Consider the following 16,127-nt stretch of genomic DNA (forward strand, 5'->3'; position numbering starts at 1 on the left):
ATACCAGATGCTGTCCTGATCACTAGACAGATTAACAGGGACATCCAGGACCATGGACACCCCATCTCAAACATCCAATACTAATATTGTGCATTTTCTTCTCGTTTCTGTCTTTTCTGGATGTTTACCCGATCTATTTTCATTCTCAAATCTTGTGTCACTGGCCCTAAAATTAAAAAAAAAAAAAAAAAAAAAAAAAAAAGAAACACAGGCATTACATTACTGCCAAAATTAATACAGAACACAACAGACCTTTGTAATGGTCCATCTCAGAAGCCAGATCCATAGTTGTGGTTTTTCAACAGAAATTAAGGTTCAGGATAGGATTATCATAGACTAGACCAACTTCATTAAGTTCAGCACAGGGCTGGAAAGATGGCTTAGCGGGGAAGAGCACCAACTGTTCTTCCAAAGGTCCTGAGTTCAAACAACAGCAAGCACATCATGACTCACAGCCATCCTTACACAGATCTGATGATGCCCTCTTTGGTGGGGCTGAAGACAGCTTCAGTGTACTTACACATAATAATAAATAAGTCTTTAAAACAAAACAAAAAAAAGTTCAGCAGAAAACAAACCAGAGAAGCACACACATGCACTCCTGCTCTAGGATCTTTACAGGCCACAGACATCCCAATGGGTTGGAATTCCCTGCTGGCAGAAAGTAATAAGTACCGTGACACACTGTTAATATGAACTGCATAGAAAGAGTAAACAAGACCACTTCACTAAAGCACAATGGTCTTCTCTCAGAAGCTGTATTTGTCTTCAGGTCATCATCTTCGGGATATAGTTCATCACTGTTCAGACCAGGTACGTCCCACAACTTTAATTTGCACCCTATGCATTCACTACAGTCATTCCAAATTAAAAAGGCAAGAGTAGTTGGTTGGCTTTGGTTTTCCAGCACTATTTCAGAATACATTTAAAGGAAGCTGATTCTGTTTCAGAAAGGTAAAAATGTATGCTGACAAAATATAAATCTTGACTTCTTACACACCTTTTTAAAGACTCAGGTTTTGATCAAGTTACTTTCTGTTACAAATTCTCTTGGATGCTATGGGCTCCCCTCCATCTAATGAAAAGAAACAAATTCTAAGCATCACACACCACTTCCTATTGCTCTAATACTTCAATTAGAAAACTAAGCTATATCGCCCTTACCTTGGCATCATTTTGCCACTGTTTTGACCATGGGAGGAATGATGTCGCCATTGTTCAGGTGAGAGGATCCATGTGCATATAATCGGGTTTCTCTTGGGTGTCACCAGTACCTTCTGAACAGCACAAAAGGCCTAGCATATTTTTCTGCAAACCCTGCTGTGTAAGAACCCACCCAAGGTAGGACCAAAGAACCAGAAAGCAAGCAGCCTTCAACCAGGCTGTCCAGTCTCAAACTCCCCAGGGTCTAGGCTGCAATCCTGAAATTTCTTTTGCTGCTGCACATTTCCCCTAGGAAGTTTCAATGGATACTCTGTTCCACAGACCAGGAGACTCCTGCAGCTCCCATTATACCTTCAGTTGAGGGGAATCGAGGCTGCCCCTTCCTCTAGCACTGATTGGGCAGAAGAACACATGAGGCGTGGCCTTTCCTGGAGCAATGCCTGGAGGTGTGCTCAGTGGTCTTTTCCTCCAGGGCATTCTGTGATGTGGTGAGCGCCTGCCAAGTGCCTGTTCAGTTCTGTGCTCACTCCAGCAGGTTCCACACCACCTGTCTATTCCGAGTCCTGCGGCCCGCTCAGTTTGATGTAGAGTGGGAGTGGCGCCAGAATTCAAAGGCACAACAGCAGTTGGAGGTGAGGTCACCTCCAACTTCCAGCCTAGTTGGTTGGCACAGATGGTTGGCAGCTGGGAGTGGCCTTGACCTCACCCTAACTCTATCCCAGGTGGCAGGGGAACCTCTGAAGGGACCTTGGGGAACAGAACTATGCAGGTGAAACCAAGCACCCTGCTCATGTATGCACATGAATGTGGAGGATGAAGGATAGCCTTAAGTGTTGTCCGCACGAACACCATTTTTTTTCCTTTGAGAAAGGGTCCCTTACTGATCTGGAGCTCACAAATGAGGCTAGACTGGCTGAGCACAAGTCTAGGAGATCCTCCTGTCTCCAGCTCCCAGCTCTGAAAATATAACCATGTGCCACAGTGAACATCTTTTTTATGTGGTTCTGGGAGTGAATCCACCTCGGGTCCCTGGGCTTGCAAAGCAAATGCTTTACTGAGCCATATCCACAGCCACAGCATTAAGTTTTTAAGGCTACTAGATAAATGTCATCTTCAAAATGATTTTTGTACAAGTTTTTAATTTCTTTCTTTTTTTTTTTTTGGTATTTTTTTGGATCTGGTTTTTTGGAGACAGGGTTTCTCTGTATGGCCCTGACTGTTCTGGAACTCACTCTGTAGACCAGGCTGGCCTCGAACTCAGAAATCTGCCTGTCTCTGCCTTCCAGAGTGCTGGAATTACAGGCATGCACCACCACCACCTCGCTTTTTAATCTTTTTTTAAAGGTTTATTTATTTCATCATAAATAAATAAGTAAGTAAATAAACAATAAAGTAAACTGTAGAGGTCTTCAGACACACCTGAATAGGACACTGGATGCCATTACAGAGGGTTGTGAGCTACTCTGTGGTTTCTGGAAATTGAATTCAGGACCTCTGGAAAAGCATTCACTGTTCTTACCTGCTGAGCCATCTCTCCAGCCCTGTAGTTTAAATCTTCTGTGTTAGCTTTCATCACAATAACAAGAGAACTTAGATTGGTGGTTTCCAACTTGTGAGTTGAGACCCCACTGACAAACCTATATCTGCAAAAATATTTACATTATGACTTATAACTAGCAAAATTATGAATTAGCAGTGAAAATAATTTGATGGTTGGAGGATCACCACAACATGAGGAACTGTATTAAAAGTCAGCAGAATTAGGAAGGGTGAGAACCACTGATTTAGATAATCAACCTTTGTAAAGAGATAAGAATCATTTTTGGTCATAGTTTGAAATCTCTAGTGCATAACTGGTTGCTGCATTCTGCCAGGCCTATGGTAAGGCTGGGGATTATGTTGGAAATGTGCAACAGATTAAAAGTATTCACCTCAGGGCTAGGAAAGGAAATAGAAGCGAAAGAAACCAGAGCCCCAGAAGTCTCTAAAAGTACACTTCCACTGACCTGAAGGCCTGGTCAACTGCTTCTTAAAGTTTCTACCATGGGCTGGCAAATGTTCATTTTCAACTTGGTAGGACATAGAATGATATAGATATGGGATATAGATATGGGTATATGTGTGAGATATAGGTGTAACTTTGAAGATGTTTCCAGAGAAGTTGAACAGGTAGAGAAGATCATGGTGAACATAGATGGCATCAACCCCTGAGGAGAGGGAGACTCAGACAGACTAAAAACTGAAAAAAGGGAATGCTAACTGGGTAGCAGTGTTCATTCCTGACTGTGAAGGCCATGTGACAAAGTGCTTCACACTCTTGCTGCCAGTCCTGGAGCCATTTTTTCTATCACCCTTTCTCCTAATTGGTAGATTATATTCTCAAAGCAGGAGCCAAAATAAATGCTTCCTTAAGTTGCTTCCCTTGGGTACTTTGTCATAGAAATGGAAAAATACAGCTACCTTTCAGTATTGCCAACAGGAGACCAACCCTCTCATACATAGGGTTTTGCAAGACACTGAATATCCAAATTACTGCATCTTGCTTTAAAAATGAAAAGGATGAATAGAGATCTGAGTTAACTAATACTATCTTAATTTTTTTTTATTTTTGGTTTTTTTGAGTCAGGGTTTCTCTGTGTAATCCTGGCTGTCCTGGAACTCACTCTGTAGGACAGGCTGGCCTCGAACTCAGAAATCTACCTGCCTCTGCCTCTCAAGTGCTGGGATTAAAGGCATGTGCCACTACTGCCGGGAATAATATCTCAAAATTACTGAGGCTCCAGCCTGATAACCATGTCATCAGAGCATGCTGTTAGTGACATCATGGTAAGCACTGATGGTGAACAGTGGGAACAGTAAAGAGGGAAAGTAGACCCTGGCAGGGAAGAGAATGTCAGGCCCAGTGACTCACAGAAATTTGAGATCAAGCACAAGAGGATGAAGTGGTTTTTCTTTTGTACCATGCATGTGCAGTGCTTGCGGAGGCCAGAAGAGGGTGTCAGAATCTCTGTGACTGGAGTAACAGGTGGTTGTGAGCTGCTCTGTGGGGGATGGAAACTGAATACAAGTCCTGTAGAAGAGCAGCTAGTTGCTTTTTTTTAAATAAGGTATTTTTAAAAGATTTATTTATTGTTATATGTAAGTACACTGTAGCTGTCTTCAGACACACCAGGCGAGGGCTTCAGATCTCATCATAGATAGTTGTGAGCCACCCTGTAGTTGCTGCGATTTGAACTCAGGACTTTGGGAAGAGTAGTCAGTGCTTGTAACTTCTGAGCCATCTCACCAGGCCCAGTTAGTTGCTTTTAACAGCTGAGCAACCTTCCCTTTTGTTAAATTTTAGAGCCAACATTTGGCTACATTTGCCCAGTAAGGGAACAGAATTGTTAACTGGACTCCAAGAGAAAGGTCTGGACCATAGAAAGGCTAGTGGACTGACTGGTTAAGGACTTTAAGGGCTATTACAATTACAGTGGCCTGGGATTAGTGCCACAGTATGTGCAGATGTCTTGTAGTAGCTGGCCTTGGAAAACATAGTACTTATAAGGAGTGGTTACATAATAAATGTGTAAGATCAATGGCACAATTGCAGCTTTCAGAAAAACCACAGGAAAATATATACATCAAGCTAAGTAAAATACACACAATTCATTTATTTCAAAGCAGAAAAATAATCTTAAATATTCAAGAATACTATTGTGTCTCTAGAGAGATCCCATACTTCCCACCCCCTCTGGTCTGAACTACCTAGTAAAAGTGAGGCTTCATAAAAAGGCATGCAGCTGCCAATCCTATGAGAATTAAAAACAAAAACAAAAAGAGTAAATTTATGAACTCAAAAAAAAGTCTCATCTTTGTGGATATTGATCCATGAGTCTGAAGCTCAGGAGAGAGGATAGGGCTTGAGTGCCACTGGCATAAGAAAGTAACTTGAAGCATGACAGGAGTGAGATCACCAGGAAATCACATAGAGAACAGGAGAAGGTGCAGCCCAGGGGCCCCGGAACACTGGAGACTGGAAAGTTCCAGTGGAGGATGAAAAGCTCACCAAGGAAACACCTAGAGGGGAAAATTGGAGAATGTGGTTTCCCATAATTGAAGTGTTTCAGTGAGAAATCAGCGAACTGGACTGAATGCTTCTAAGACTTTGAGTTTGATAGTGGAAGCAACCATTGGGGTTGGCCATTGTTGGCATCCCATTGTAGCAGAGCAGCAATGGCTGTTCATCTGAAGGTGTGAAGGCAGATGTGGATTAGCAGGTAGTGAGGAGTGTAAGGAAAGGAGTGTTTTCAGATAGAAGTGGGTGGTATTAGATATAGACATTGTGTGGCCTTAGGATGCAGGAAAGTGGTAGGATTCCAGGAGCCAAACCTTTGAAAAGACAAGAGCTCCTTCACAGAATAGAAGTGAAGTCTTTGATCACAATAAGAGTATGTCATCTGCTAAAACAGAAGAGGAGGCAGATGTTGACAGAGGAAGTCAAATGCAGCCTGCCCACCATCACATGACTATGAAAGAGTGTGCTTTGTTGTAGATTAGACCATTTTCTTTTTTTCATGGAGTCACGACACCTGCACAGCCTGTGCTTGGAATACCACTGTCTTTGGCAATAGTTGTTTTCCCCTCCAGGGTTTATGAGAACTTCTCTATTTGGCTACAAGAATGTGCATCCTCTAGAGACCCACAGCCAAACAATTGGAGGTGGGGGGCTAGTAGGGTGTCCCTGAGTAAGAAGGAGAAGAAGGATTGTAGAAACCATAGGGGTTGAGGACATCAGGACAACATGGTCCACAGAATCAACTAAGCAGGGCTCCTAGGATCTCACAGGAATTGGAGTGGCCACCAGGTAGCCTGCATAGGTCTCCACAAGGCCCTCTGCATACATATTATGTAGCTTGGTGTTCTTGTGGCACTCCTACCAGTGGGAGTTGGGGGAGGTGTCTCTGGCCCGTGTGCCTTCTCTTGGGACCCTTTTCCTCCTATAAGGTTGCCTGGCCCAGTCTTCATATGAGGGATTGTGCCTAGCCTTATTTATGGTGTTAGGTTGTATTTGGTTATTTCTGGGAGGCCTACTCTTTTATGAAGGGAAAATGGAGGGGACCATCTAGGAGAAATGGAGGGATGGGGATGTAATGTATGAGAGAGGAATAAAGACAAAAGAATGTACATCCTCTAGTGTCTGAACAATCCCACCACTGCCTCCATCCCTAGTCAAGTGAAAAGAGCTCCCGTGTCCTCAACCTCACAGTGACACATGGAGACCACCACTCTGAGGCCACTGTAAGGCAAGACAAGCTGGCCACGAGGGAAAATACTCACTGTTTAACTAATCTCATCTTTTAAAAAAAGATTTATTTATTATTATATGTAAGTTCACTTGTAGCTGTCTTCAGACACACCAGAAAAGGGCATCAGATCTCATTACAGATGGCTGTGAGCCACCATATGGTTGCTGGGATTTGAACTCAGGACCTTTGGAAGAATAGTCAGGGCTCTTAACACCGCTCAGACATCTCTCCAGTCTATCTTTATCTCTGTATGTGGGGACAGCAGTGAGCCATGAGAGTCAATGCTTTCTTGGTAACCTTGACATCTATAATTCTTAGAGTGGACTGCATAATGAGACTGCTACCCCTGGGGTTACTCAATATGCAGTTTAGCACAAAACCAGAATTATCCCAGCATAGAAGACACACAGTCTTATCAGTCTACCAATTTCAGGGTGGTACCTCCTTGTCCAAGGATAAAATTCTTGTCCTTAGATGTATCAATAATTAAGAAAGAAGATCCCTGGTTACTAAGCCAGTTTAGATAGTGTGGATAATGTGTTCTGTGTGGGTATTATTTGGCCACATTAGTCAATATTGCCCCAAACATGGCCGTTTTTATAAGCACCTAAGGTCATACAATATGGAACAACACAGGCTCTGCTAATGGAGCCTGTCAGATTAAGATTGACACCAGGTTTGATGCACTTGGAAGGCTGAGACAATAGGATTGCAAATGCTGAGCATGGTAGCACACTGCTTTAATCCTAGCACTCAGAAGGCTGAGACAGGAGGATCTCAGCCTGGTCTACATATGGTGTTCCAGGAGAGCCAGGACTACATAGAGACCCTGTCCCAAAACAAAACAAACAAAAGAGGATTATAAATTCAAGGTTAGCTAGCTACACATGATGAAGGTCTGTCAGGGTTTGAATATGGAACCTCTCTACACAGGTTCTTGAATGGACTTTCAAGAGGTGGAATCTAAGTAGGAAGGAAGTCACCAGCAGTGAACCTTTGCAGGCTAGATCCCGTGCCCACAGTTTCTGTTTCTCTCTGTTTCCTAGCTGCCCCGAGGTGAGCAGTCTCTTTTACCACATGTTACACTATCTGGGTACTGTTCAGTTTAGGCCCAAGGCAATTAAGCCAGAGACCATGGATCAGAAACTCTGGACTCAGAAACTATGAGCCCAAATAAATCTTTCCTTCTCTTTAAGTTGACTTTCTCAGTTATAAAGCCACCAAATTTTTTACTCAAAGGAATTTGAATTAATATCAAGAGAATACATCACAATGTCTGTACATAATACAATAGTACATAAATGATCTGAGATGGCTACGAGATATACCATCTTTTGGTATACCAGGTATACCAAAGGAAAATCTGCCTGCTATTGGGTGTTTTTGAAAACTAGAGTACCAAACCATTGTGACCTTAAAGATCTATATGACCTTAAATCCAATGCTGTCACTTAGCTTATGGGCACTCACTCATTGTATTAATAAAACAGTCTTAGCAAATCTTCACTACTACATACAATTCTGCTTCCAATATATAGTCTGACTAGGGCCTAAGAAGTTTATCAATTTCATTAACAAATAGTTATCTTGATGGAGGGGACTAACAACCTACAAGAGGCACTTCTTTCTTTCTTTCTTTCTCTCTCTCTCTCTCTCTCTCTCTCTCTCTCTCTCTCTCTCTCTCTCTCTTTCTTTCTTTTTTTCTTTCTTTCTTTCTTTCTTTTTTTTATTTATTTTGACTTCATGGAACTCACAATTCAAAGATATTTTAGCTAATGTTTTGGCTTGATTTCCAGACAGATCTTCAGACCTCAAGTTTAATGGAGTTTAAGGCTCTATCTTCCCTAAGTGAGCTGGCTTGTTTTATGGCAACTTGATAGAAGCTATCTGGGATGAGGGAACCTTGATTTAGAAGCATTATTCTCGAGACTAGGCTGTAGGCCAGATTGTTGGGGATTTTCTTAATTGATGATTGATGAGGGATGTCCCAGCCCATTGTGGGTGTAGACACCCCTGTGTTAATTATTCTGGGTTCTATAAGAAAGCAAGCTAAGCATTTTTCAGTAAGTAAGTAAGTAAGCAGCAATCTTCCGTGGCCTCTGGATCACCTTCTGCTTCAGGATCCTGCCGAGTTCCTTCCTTGACTTTCATCAATGATAACAGTGATGTGGAAGCACAAGGCAGATAAACCCTTCCCTCTCCACCTTGTGTTTGCTATCGTGTTCCATCACAGCAGCACCAGCCCTAACTGAAACACTAAGGATGACCAACTTCTGACTGAAACCAGTCTTGTGCTTTCTGTCCTATGGGCCAAAAGTTCTATAACAACGGTGTGTGTATGGGCTAGTTTCAATAGCAACTGTCTGGTAAATATTTGTAGATATGGGTCTCACATATGAGCTAATCATGCAGCTGATGATTAAGACTAATAAACTATGGAATGAAAAGTGTAGCAACAGCTTGGAAACTGAAAATGTATCCATCCTTCTTGTTGGAGTCCCAGGACAAAGGACCATAGAAAAGGAAGCGTAAAATGAACTTATACACTGAGCTAGCAAGGGCTCAGGATTGCTCAGTTCTATGTAATGTATGATGTAAAAAATACTCCATGCACAAAAACTGGACAAAATCATGAGGGCATAGAAAAATGCAGACTGGGGGTGGGGGAGGGCTGAAGACATGACTCAGAGGTTAAGAGCACTGGCTGCTCTTCCAGTGGTCCTAAGTTCAATTTCCAGCAACCACACGGTGGCTCACAACCATCTGGAATAGGATCTGATGCCTTCCTCTGGTGTGTCCCAGGAGAACCACAATGTACTCACATAAATAAAATAAATAGAGAGAGAGAGAGAGAGAGAGAGAGAGAGAGAGAGAGAGAGAGAGAGAGAGAGAGAGAGAGGCCAATCTAAGGGAAGCATTTTCTCAGTTGAGGTCTCTATTCCCAGATGATTTTAGCTTCTGTCAAGCTGACTAAAAAACTAGGGTTAGTTAGACAACTTCTGAGAGCCAGCCAAGCCCCAGGATCTGTGTGGAAGGCCTGGCTGGAAGAATGTTTTGTTGTTGGTTTTCAATGGAGTTGGGAGAGTAAACATACTTAGGGGTCACTGATTGGTGTCCAGAAGGAAGTGCGTGAGACTTGAAAGCATCCATTGGCTACCCAAGATACATATCTGTCTTCCTCTGTCAAGCATCCACACCTTACTTTACAACCAGGTGTGGCTGATGAAACTGTACTTACTCTTCCTCAGTAGCCTAACGGTTACTGGCTGGGTCTTAAAGTCTGCAGTGGTCAGAGAGGTCGTTGATGTTCTGGTGATGCCTCTAGTTCTGTTAAAATGCTTCACCCATGGTGGATTAAAGCCTGGTGGGTAGACCAGGCACCTACTAGGCTGCCATATAGAGTCTCACTCAGGTAGGACACTCTGGCTTTGGCCCCAGCTCCTGGGGCATGGGTGCTGAAGACAGAGGGTTCACATCCCATCAAATGCCAGAGCCTCTAGGTTTTCATGCTGTCAGAGGTCTGTGAGTGACAGTGGGGGTGTTTTGTTTACCGGGCTTGGTCTCCATGGCTCAGTCCTGCATAAAACTTTGCAGGCATGGTGTTACTTAATCTTTTCCATGGCCCTGTGAATTTGCTCAGAATAAACAATTTGCTGCTCACATATATGAGGCTTTGAAAAGTGAAATTACACACATACTTGACTCCTCCTCTCTGTGGACTCCTCCTCTCCTCTTTCCCACCAGGTCTGGACTTCTGACAGGGTCCCCAGGTGTATCCAGGATGTAATCTGAATCCTGGGCCATGAGACTCCATCATCCTGCAGTGACCTTCCTTGTCAGGTCACAGGGCCCTGGCAACCTGAGCTGGCCATGGGCATCCATCTGATTGTTGAGGTTTGGTCTATTGCTATGTATTATAATGCAAATTCTATACTTGAAGGTTTAGGCCTAGGAGTGACATCTTATGTTTATAGCTTTCCTTGTGCAAATTTTGTTTCTTGATTTAAAGCTATTCGTTAAATAAAATTGGCTGCAGCCAATTACTAGAGGGATTAGAGGTAGGTGAGTTTGGAGTGACTTGGTTGGAACGGGGAGAGATGAGGGAAAAAGAGGAGGAACAAGGGAGGAGGAGGAAGCCCCCATGAGGGGAGAGGAATGGTGAGCACATGGCCAGAAGAAACAGCAAATATTTGGGGTACACTTCTGGGGAGGTAGCCAGGCTAGCAGTTAGAAGAGTAGATTGACAGTGACCTCCCCCACCCCCACCCCAGTAATTGTCAAAGCCAAATAGCCATAGTCTGAGTCTCATTTATTTGTAAACTAGTCAGGTTAAGCTTAAGTTGCTCATACTCCACCTATAAACAGCAACTCCAGCAGTGGCTCTTTATTTTTCTCAGCTCTTTCAGGGTCTGGTAGATGTCCTGGACTACACTACTTCGCTAATGCTAAGTACTGAAAATAAGCTTTCTCCACCGTAATTTGTAGTACTGAGGAACATCTTTAGCTAAAACAGTCAGAGCCTATTATCTTATTTGTAAGGAGTGGCAAAGCTTTCATTCAGAAATCCTAAAAGTCAATGGCTAGTTATGTGTGACCCTGCTTTCCTTCTACATGAAGCCAAGTGTCCATTATCTTCCCCTTTAAAACGAGTTGCTACCGAATGGTGGTGGCACACGCCTGTAATCCCAGCTCTCTGGGAGGCAGATGCAGGCAGATTTCTGAGTTCGAGGCTAGCCTGGTCTCCAGAGTGAGCTCCAGGACAGCCAGGGCTATACAGAGAAAGCCTGTCTCCAAAAAAACAAATCCAAATAACCAAAAAGAAAAAGAAAAAGAAAGAAAGAAAGAAAGAAAGAAAGAAAGAAAGAAAGAAAGAAAGAAAGAAAGAAAGAAAGAAAGAAAGAAAGAAAAGAAAAAAGAAAAGAAAAGAAAAGAAAAGAAAAGAAAAGAAAAGAAAAGAAAAGAAAAGAAAAGAAAAGAAAAGAAAAGAAAAGAAAAGAAAAGAAAAGTTGCTGCTGGATGGTGCATGCATTTAAACCCAGGACTCAGATGGCCAAGGCAGGCAGACCTCTGTGAGTTCAAGGATCTTGGTCTACAGACTGAGTTCTAGGACAGCCATGTCTTAAAAAAACAAAAAAACAAAAAACAAAACAAAACAAACAAACAAAAAAAACCCCAAAACCCCAAAACAAAACAAAACAAATCAAAAACTAATGAAAAAACAAAAAAAAAAACCACCAAAAACCCAACCAAACAAAAAGCAAAAAAGAAATGGAAAGAAAACAATTGCTACTCCTGCTTTTTCTTCCCCCAAGCTAAGTTGGTTTTGGTGGTGGTGATGTCAGTGGCGGGGTGTGTATGTGTGTGTGTAGTGTGGTGTGTGTGTGTGTGTGTGTGTGTGTGTGTGTGTGTGTTGGAAATCAAACCCAGGCCTTCATAACATATACCCTAGGATTAACAGCCTTCTTGAAGCAGTCCCACACCCCATATTCATGGGCTTCAGTTTTTTCTTCATTCTAGGTTGGTTTCTACTTTGTATTTTCATGGAAATTGTGTTTATCCAATTAACTTCTTGGTTGGATTCCTATTCCCTCTTACCTAACTTGACTTTCCTAGAACAGTTCTTAAGTCTGTTAAACTTTATAGAAAAATTGCCTAAGCATCTACAAAATTTGAGAAATGCTCTTTTCTTCTCAGAAGGGAGGTATCAATTACAAAGAGTAATTCCATCCTGGATACAGCTTAGAAATATTGTATTTTTCAAAGGCAGCTGATTTCAAAAAGCAAGGAATAATATGGCCCAAGACAAAAGAAATAATGAAAGCCAAAACAGACATCTGGAAAGCAAGAGTGTGGCCTGGTGGGATGGAGTCCAGGAGGAAGAATGGACAAAGAGTGGGGGGGACCGACTACACTGAACTATGACTAAACACTTGCTGCCCCAGGGGAAGGGTAGAGACTTGGGTGTTTGTGAAAGTGGATGAAAGCAAACCTAAGTCAGAATAATGACCTTTTGACCTTCCTATGTATTATTAGGGACTTATAACTGAAAGATTATTTCAAGTTTTATTTTTTCAAACTGCTCTTTTAATTTTTTTTAGTACCTTTTAAATTAAAATATAATTATACCATGTTTCCCTTCCCTTTCCTCCCTTAGCCCCACCCAGGTTCCCTCCTTATAACCTCTCTCTGTCTGCCACCTCAATCTCAAATTGAGTGACTTTTTTCTTTGATTATTATTGTTACACATGTGCATGCACACACACACTCACACAGACTCAAACACACATACACACACTTATATAAATGCACAACATGTAGATGCAATCTGTTGGTTTTTGTTGTGTATACGTGCCTTCAGGACTGACTTCAGGATTGGTTATCCACTTTGTACTGGATAACCAATCAGGGCCTCAGTCCTGGGATGGACTAATCCTCTCTCTTGGCAGTTATTAGTTGTCTGTGACATATTTCCCTGCTTTGGAATGAGCAGTTCTATGAAGAGACACCATGACCAAGGCAATTCTTGTAAAGAAAGCATGTGATTGGGGTCTTGCTTACAGTCCATGATCATCAGGCCAGAATCTGTAGTGGAAAGCAGTGACTGAAAGCTTTAAGTCCTGATCCACAGGCAGCAGGCTGAGAGGAAGCAGAGGGGAGGGGAAAGGAGAGGAAAGGGAGTAGAGGGGAGGGGAGTAGAGGGGAGAATAGGGGTGAATAGGGGAGAAGAGGGGAGAAGAGGGAGCAAGACTGGACCGGGGCCTAGCTAGGCCTTTTGAGAGGTCAACGCCCACCCCTAGTGACATGCCTCCTATGACAAGGCCACACCTCCTAACCCTTCCCTTATAGTTCATTAATTTGGGGACCAAACATGATCTTATAGGGGTCAGTCTCCTTCAAACCATCATAATGTCTACTGGTATTGCCATTGTACCAGTCTTGTTTATGCAGTCATTTCTAGGAGAGGCAGTCTTACAGCAGAATTCCTGCTATTCTGATTCCTAGAACCTGAAAGATGTTTGAGTGTCAAATCTCAGCTCTAGGAATGCTGAGGCAGGAGGATTGAGTTCAAGGCCACCTCGGCTGCACAGTGAAGCTCTACTTAAACAAACCAATCAATCAATTACCTTAATCTCATTTCATTTTATCCATATTCATCTGAGGAAGAAGTTATAAACAGATTTGTGCTTTTCCAACCTAGAAAAATTCTGAGGGATAACATTATGATCTTGCTTTCACAATGCTGCAACCTACCAGGATCTGGATTCTGAAATCAAACTGTAGAAATGAATGATTTATAGTCCTGAAGCTATTTGTGAAGCTGAACCAAATGTGGCAAAGACCAAATCTCTCTCTTTCAACATAAAGTGGTGAAATTTCCACTATTTCAAACTTTTGTTTTAGTTATAGCCCTAGTGTAACTAATTTTATCCCCTCCCCCCATTGCTCTGTGTTTTCTCTTTTGTACTTACCAGCTCAGCATTTCCCCATCTTTCTTCTCTCCTTCCTACCTCTTTGAGCAGAGCAAATATAGATTTATTAAGTAAAAGCGAGGAATAGGAAGGTCTCCAATGGAAACCCACCTCATATTTATATCATAAGAGACATTTTTACAATGGTTGTTCCTGACAAACTTCCATCGTAGGCAGTCTTCAGAAAGTCAGCACAGTCAGCAATGTGTGCTGGCTCCCACTTGTAATCTCAGTCCTGGGGTGAGGGTGGGGAGTGGAACAGGGCATTCAGAGAGCTCGTTCAAGGGCAGCTACATGGTGAATTCCAGATTCCAGATCAACCCCAAATGCTTAGCAAGATCACATCTCAAAAAAAAAAAAAAGTTCAAAGTAATGATCAAAACAACAAAACCTGTGTAGTGATTTACTTCATGTACAATCTTTAGTGTGTTCTTGGCCTCATTTAAGAAGAGAAGTGTTGGCAAGCTCAATAATAATGAATCAGGCAGTGGGCTCACTTAGGAGCAGAGTGACAACACTTATGTGACCAGAGCTGTGCGTCTATGTACTAGACAGCCTGGGGTACTGACCATACAACACACTTCTTTAGTATAATCTTAATCTTATTGCACGGGTAGTAGAGATAATTTCCAGGTTTAAGTTTGGTTTTGGATACTCTTTTGCTATTATTTTAAATTGTGCTTTCTGTTGACATACAAAGAAATGTCTTTCACTGTGATTTTGTTTTTATGTTTTTGTTTTGTTATGCATCTCCCACTGTCCTTCCTCACACTGCTGCGGCCTTTCTTCTCTCATTGGACTTTATATTTCCCAAATAGTCTACAATTCTGGGGCTAGGGAAATGTCTTAGTAGATCAAAGTGCTTGTCAGGCAGAGGTTTTGGATCTGTCTCTGAACTCTTGCAAAAAATTCATATATCCCCTGAACACCTGCTGGGATCTTGGAAGTGGAGACAGGAGAGAGGCTAGCTAGCCTGGAGCTAGCCACATCAGAAACAAGACACCTTACCTTACCAAGGTGGAAGGCAAAAACAAAATCCAAAAATCGCCCTCTGGTCTCCATAGATGTACCACAGAACATGTATGTCTGCCCATGTATGAGTGTGCACCCACCAGCCGAACGCTCCCCCCAAAATAAAGTCCCCCATTCAGCTTTCATGTCATATGTTCTCCATTCTCTTTAGATTCACTCCCTTCCCTTTGTTAAAACTTCTTCCCCTATCACAGTTGACTTTGTACTTTCACATTTTACATATATTTGAAAAATTGTAAAGTTATTTTTAAAGATTATTTCATTTTTATTTATATAAATGAGTGTTTTTCCTGTTTTTATGTCTATACAGCACACATATGCCAGTGTCTGTGGAGGTCAGAAAAGGGTGTTGGATCCCCCTTGAACTGGGATTACAAACGGTTATAAGCCACTACGTAGGTGATGGGAATTGAGGGTTCCTTTGGAAGAGGATTCAGCGTTCATAACTGCACCCATCTCTCTAACCCCAGAGACTTTTCCATGTGTCTTCAGGCAGCAGCATTGTGTATTCATGCAGGGCACCTCCATCCAAGCGATGCTTGATTTAAAAATGATGGGTTTGGGTGTGGGGGAGACAAGGGGTAGGCCTGTGATGGTTAATTTGTACTGTCATTTCAAATGGATTTTGAGTCTTCTGGTAGATACACTTCAGAACATGTCTGAAAGGGTTTTCACACTGAGGTGTGAAGACAGGAGATGACTGTGTGTGGCAACTCTTTATGGTCAGAGGACCCACACTGAGTAAGATGGCGTAAAGAGAAAGCCAGAAAAGCATTGGCTTTTCTTTTTCTATACTTTCTGATCTGCGCAGATGTTAGCAAGAAGTCTTATACGCCGACTGGATATTCAAAATTGCTCATCTCTATGTTTTGCCTATTATAAATGGGCTGTGTCATCAAATTATCAGTCAAAGTAATCCTCCTTTCTCTTTAAAAAATGGGGGTGGAGGGGAACCAGACTCAGATAACCAAAAGAAAAGGTGAATAAAAAAACACAAACAAACAACGTAATGAAAGCTTTAAAAAGCCAATAAAGTTAACATACCGCTGAAACTACAGTTAAGAAAATGAACAAAGGGAATGTACAAGAAGGGGGAGAAGCCGGGTGGTGGTGCTGCACGTCTTTAATCCCAGCACTTGGGAGGCAGAGGCAGGCGGATTTCTGAGTTCGAGGC

At 42.3% G+C, this 16,127-nt stretch overlaps 1 non-coding gene across 1 annotated transcript; it reads right to left on the minus strand.

Moving 5' to 3' along the window:
* Positions 1-266: 266 nt before the first annotated feature.
* On the minus strand, positions 267-338 carry LOC127690292 (small nucleolar RNA SNORD50). The gene has a single exon (XR_007979020.1). It is a non-coding gene; the product is annotated as a small nucleolar RNA SNORD50 (small nucleolar RNA).
* Positions 339-16,127: the final 15,789 nt, after the last annotated feature.

This window comes from Apodemus sylvaticus, chromosome 7 (assembly GCF_947179515.1).
Source record: "Apodemus sylvaticus chromosome 7, mApoSyl1.1, whole genome shotgun sequence".
NCBI lineage: Eukaryota > Metazoa > Chordata > Mammalia > Rodentia > Muridae > Apodemus > Apodemus sylvaticus.